Here is a 6,115-nt window from a genome sequence, read left to right as displayed (position 1 = left end):
TAAATTGTTCCTTTTGCTTCAAATGTCTTTTCACCCTCTTTTAGACTTTTGAATCTTGCAAAAGATTGGATTCTGGAATTCTTCAAAAGAAGCAATTAAAAGGATGACATCAGGGAGATTTCATTTCTTCTTCAAAGTCAAAATTAACCACTACTTCATCCTAGAAAATAGTGTCCCAACACCAAACCCAAGTCGGTAACCATTCTCTCTTTCCTCAGATATCATATAACCCATCACCTAGGCCATGAGGTTTTATGTAAATATATCTTCTCCCAAACTGTCTAGTTAGCATAATGCTCTGCTTCCAGATATTCAGGTAGTACAATGGATATAGCACCGGACTTGAAGTTAGGAAAACCTAAGTTCAAAACTTGCCTGGGAAACAGGCCTGGCAGTGAAATAGCTGAGTCAACAGACACACCTTGTTTAGTATCTTTCTGTAAAATTCCAAATTGCTTTCCAGAGATTCTTTTTTTTTTTTTTTGGCTAGGCAATGGGGTTAAGTGACTTGCCTAGGGTCACACAGCTAGTAAGTGCTAAGTGCCTGAGGCCGCATTTGAACTCAGGTCTCCTGACTCCAAGGCCCATACTCTATCTACTGCACCACCTAGCTGCCCCATTTCCAGAGATTCTTCAGGACATTGCTGACAGACAGGCTTGGGGATAAGGAGAGCCAATGTGGAGGCCACCTCATTAGTAGATGACTTCATAGACTGTGGCCTTCTTGTTCCCCAAGATAGTGACAATAAACTGATTGTCCATGGAGAATTCACAGCTCAGGACTGATGAGGATTCTTTTGACTGGAAGATGCTGTCTGCCTAGGCATTGAGCAGATTGCCTTTTTAAGTATTCACAAACCGTATCCCATAGGAGGTGAATTTGAGGGAATAGAGGCAGCTTTCATGCAGTTGTAGTTTGTCTGGCTTGCTGACATGTAGGATCTCCACAACACTGCTCTCCATGCCCACCACCAGCCAGTCAGTTGCCTGTGGGGCAGTTGTCCAAGGAGATGTGAGAGCTAAAGTTATGTTGTAGGAGCTCTTGGCTTTCATGCAGGTCCCAGCAGTGAACAGTGCTGTCCAGGTCCCCATTCTACAGCTGTGCCCCATCATTAGAGATGTCGATGCAGCTGGCCCCATCTGTGTGGTCCTGTACCTACCTGACCGTAGCCTGATTCTGCAGGTCCCACAAAACAATGTTGCTATCACTGAAGCAGGAAAAGCAGACCTTAGCATCAGGACTGACGGACAGATTTTAGAAGGCAGATGCCAAGGATGTGAGCTCAGCCTTGAGGCAAAGGGTGATGGCTGCCAGGTCCCAGATGGACAAGGTGCTGGCTGCCCCACCCATATGGCAGCAACTTAGAGGAGCAGATGCAGTTGTCTCAGTTCAAGCAGTCAAGCTGGGAATCTTGGTGTCTAGCTGGGCCATGTCCTATGCCTTCACACAGCCTTTGCCCTCCATGCTGAGTGGAGTTGCTGATGGTTACAGCACAGTTGACTTTGCCAAGGATCAGGATGTACAGCTGTCAAGCATGTATAGGGGAGCCAGTGCCCAGGAGGACATCTGATGGGAAGGACACTGACTGCATGTGCCCATCATCAGACAACAGAAAAGAGTAAGTCAGTTTCTCTGAGGAGCTGCTGGGCAGGTTAGTTGGGGAGTGGCTCAAACTCTTATGAATTTGAATCAATTCTTTACATTTTGGGAATGAGGCCTTTATCGGAGAAATTTGCTGCAAAAGTTTTCCCCAGCCAATTGTTTCTCTTTTCATCTTAACAATATTGGATTTGTTTGTGAAAAAAATTTTCAATTTTATGTAATCAAAATTATCCATTTTATTTTCTGTGTTCCTCTCCATCTCTTGTTTGACCTTGAATTTTTATCCTACTCATAGTTCTGAGAAGTACTTGTTTCCATATTTCTCTAATTTGTCTATCACGTGACATTATATGTCTAGGCCTTATATCCATTTGGAGTTTATCATGGTATAAAGTGTAATGTGTCATTCTAAATCTCATTTCTTCTATGCTTCTGTGCAATTTTCCCAGAACTTTTTGCCAAATGATGAATCTTTATCCCAGTAGCTTGGGTGTTTTTAATTATCGAATGCCAGGGTACCAGACACAATTGCTTCTGCAGGTTTTGTGCCTAATCTGTTTCATTGACATCAATCCCTCTATTTTATTTAACCACTACCAAACTGTTTTAATAATTGCTGTTTTGAAGTATAATTTGAGATCTGGCACTGATAGGGTCCCTTTGTTCCTATTTTTTTTTATTGTTTCTATTGAGAATTGACCTTTCTTTCCACAGTAACTTTACTTTTTTTAGTTCTTAAAATAATCCTTTGGTATAGCAAAAGGTAACAAAAAGAAAATGAGGTAATAACAAGTAAAGAAAAATCAAAATGACCACTTTTGCAGATGATATGATGGTATGCTTACAGAACCCTAAACAGTCAAATAAAAAATTAATTGAAACAATAATTTCAGTAAACTTGCATGATATAAAATAAATCTATACAAATCATAAGCATTTCTATATAATACTAATAAAACCCAGCAGGAAGCAATAGAAAGAGAAATTCCATTTAAAATAATTACAGGATGTATAAAATACTTTGGAAGTCTATCTTCCAATTTACATACAAAGACTATAATTGCAACTACAAAATATGTACAGAAATGAAGACAAAACTAAATAATTGGAAACAATATTAATTGTTCATGGGTAGGATGAAGCAATATAATAAAAATGACAATGCTATCTAAATAAATTTCTTATTCACTTATTTTCAATGCATGATGGTCCTTTTCTGGTCATACATTTCCTGGTTGATTTATTTTATCTATTTCTTAAATGCAAGTCATTATTAGCAATATGTTGCAGTCATTTTACATTCACTATATGTTTCTTCTTTGTCCTTTGGCTTAGCCTCAATTGTAATTCTTCTGAGACTGCAGAGTTCCATGATTCATTCATAGCCACAGAGCATCATCAGAAGAATATTAATATAAAAAGATGTGTGTGTTGTCAGAGAATAGCTTGCAATCATTGAGTGTATTATATAATTTCCCATTTGCAATCCAGACTGTTCCCTTTCACCTATTCCTACCTCATGGGGTTATTGTAAGGAAATTGCTTTATGAGTCTTGAAGTGCGTGCAAATATCAACTATTATTAAATCCTAATATGCTAGAATGATGAGTCTTCTACTAAATTCTCACTCTGATGAATCATTGGGCAATGTCAAGAATCCTGGGTTCCCAAAGGCTATGCTAGTGAAGGCCAAGATGTTTTAGACATTACCAAAGATGGAAAAGCTCTATGTAGAAGCACTGTGATATGTTCAGTGTCTCTTATTTGAGGACTAGCCAAGTTTGGATAGAAGATCCCCAAAAGACTGGCTACAAAATTATGGTTTTGGGGGGGTGGGAGGGGTCACAGAAATCCAGGGAAATCATTAACTAGGGTAATGAGTAATGATGATATTCCTTGGTAGAGGAAATTCCTGTGCCAATGATATTATGGGTCTTTTGAGAAAAGGTCATTCCTTTCCTGAACTTTGAGATAAACAAATTTAGAACAAATAAAGTGTGCTAAGAAAAACTGGATCTGGACTTAAATTGTATTATAAAGCAACAATCCTCAAAACTGCTTGGTACTGGCTAAGAAATAGGGAGGTGGATTAGTGGAATAGGTTAAATATGCAAGACACAGTAGTCAATGACTATAGTAATCTATTATTTGATAGACCCAAAGACCCCCAGCTTCTGGGATAAGAACCCACTCTTTGAAAAAAACTGCTGGGAAAACTGGAAAAGAGAATGGCAGAAACTAGGCATAGGCCCAAATCTCACACCATATACCAAAATAAAGTCAAAATGGGTTCATGACTTAGATATAAAGGCTGATACTGTATATAAACTGGGAGAACAAGGAATAGTTTACCTATCAGATCTATGGAGAACAGAAGAATTCTGACCAAACAGGAGATAGAGAAGATTATGAAAAGCAAAATGGATAATTTTGATTACATTAAATTGAAAAGTTTTTGCACAAACAAAGCCAATGAAACTAAGATTAGAAGGAAGGTAGAAAATTGGGAAAGAATTTTTACAACCAGTCTCTCTGATAAAGGCCTCATTTCTAAAATATACAGAAGATATAAAATATATATAAGACAAATTTATAAGAACACAAGCCATTCCCCAATTGATAAACGGTCAAAGGATATGAACAGACAGTTCTCAGATGAAGAAATTAAAGCCATCTATAGTCATATGAAAAAAATGCTCTAAATAGTTATTGATTAGAGAAATGCAAATCAAAACAACTCTGAGGTACCGCATCACACTTATCAGATTGGCCAACATGACAAAACAGGAAAATGATAAATGTTGGAGAAGATGTGGGAAAATTGGAACACTAATACATTGTTGGTGGAGTTGTGAAATGATCCAACCATTTTGGAGAACAATTTGGAACTATGCCCAAAGGGCTAAAAAAATGTGCATACCCTTTGACCTGGCAATAGCACTTCTAGGGCTATATCCCAAAGAGATCAAACAAATGGGAAAAGGACCCACATATACAAAAATATTCATAGCAGCTCTTTTTGTGGTGGCAAAGAATGGGAAATTGAGAGGATGCCCATCAATTGGGGAATGGCTGAGCAAGGTGTGGTATATGAATGTAATGGAATACTATTGTGCTATAAGAAATGATGAACAGGCTGACCTCAGAAAAACCTGGAAAGACTTATGTGGTCTGATGCTGAGTGAAGTGAGCAGCACCAACAGGACTTTGTACACAATAACAGCCACGTAATACGATGACTAATATCGTTAAACTGAACCCCTCTCAGCATTACAAGGACCTAAGACATCTCCAGAGGCCTCGGGATGGAAAATGCTACCCACATCCAAAGGAAGAACTATGGAAGTTGAATCACTATCACTTATTTTTACCTTCTTTTGAGTTTTGTTTCATCTTTCTGATGGTTCCTCCTATTGGTTTTAATTTTTACTTACAACTTCACTAATGTGAAAATATGTTTAATGGGTATGTAAATGTAAAGCCTATATCAGATCGTGTACTGTCTGGGGAGGGTGGGGGGAGGAAGGGGAGAAAAATGTTTAGCTCAAAAGCATATGGAAGTGATTGTTGATAAATCAAAATAAATTAATAAAATTTAAAAAAAAATAAAATAAAATACCAAAATTTTTCAGTAAAAAAAATTTTAAAAAAGAAAGAAAAATTGGATCTGGGAGGGGAGCATCTTTAACCATTGAAATTAACATCATGTTAAATCCATGTTAATTCTACATATACTTTGAGGTACTATCAAAGACAAAATATTGAACTCTAAAAACTAGCTTCATGTGTTAATTTTTAGATGTTATTCTGGTAGTACAATTAACAAAAATAAGGAAGTTGGGAAGGAAATTTTCAGAAGGAAGATGATGAGTTCAGTTGTGGACTTGAATAGTTTTGAGTCATGGCAGGAAACTCAAGGTGAGATATCCTATGGTTAGTTGGTAATAGTTGTGGAACTTGAGAGAGAGTTTAGGGTTAGAGACATAGATTTTGGTACAAAGAAGTGATAACTAAAGTATCAATTAAAACAAGAACAGTTTAAAAAAAAAAGGATTGTAAAGAAAAAGATCAGTACTGTGTCTTGAATAGTTCTCAGGGAATGGAGAGAGGAATAGAGTCTAACATATGAAAGCTAATTAAAATAGTGTTCAAAAAAGAAATTATATCTGATCAAGGGAATTGGAAGACACATTAAACATATGGTAAAAATAAAATTATCATTGAGATAAGATAGTGAAGAAGTACAGTTGAGCTCTATCCTAAAACTCTTTCATGAAGATCTAGAAAATGTACCAGACAGAGTCCTGACTGGGAAAGCCAAGATAAAACCATAAGGAATCATTTTTCCAGCCCACATTATCACATACAGAAGAGACAGGTTAAGAAATCTGTAGATGTTCGGGACATGGTTTGGCTAGGATCTTCCACAAAGAACATTCTAGTGTAGGAACTGAATGAAAGGTAAAGCTGTTCACCAAAGTAAGAAGAGGTTCCAAACACAGAGGTCTGACC

General features: G+C 37.2%; 1 pseudogene; it reads right to left on the bottom strand.

The window, feature by feature from the left end:
* Positions 1-693: 693 nt before the first annotated feature.
* LOC144457659 (transducin-like enhancer protein 1 pseudogene) lies at positions 694-1,249 on the bottom strand (annotated as a pseudogene).
* Between the last annotated feature and the right edge of the window lie 4,866 nt (positions 1,250-6,115).

This window comes from Phascolarctos cinereus, unplaced genomic scaffold (genome assembly GCF_003287225.1).
Source record: "Phascolarctos cinereus isolate Bilbo 61053 unplaced genomic scaffold, phaCin_HiC Scaffold_5;HRSCAF=322, whole genome shotgun sequence".
Lineage (NCBI taxonomy): Eukaryota > Metazoa > Chordata > Mammalia > Diprotodontia > Phascolarctidae > Phascolarctos > Phascolarctos cinereus.
This window is presented reverse-complemented; position numbering and strand designations above follow the sequence as displayed.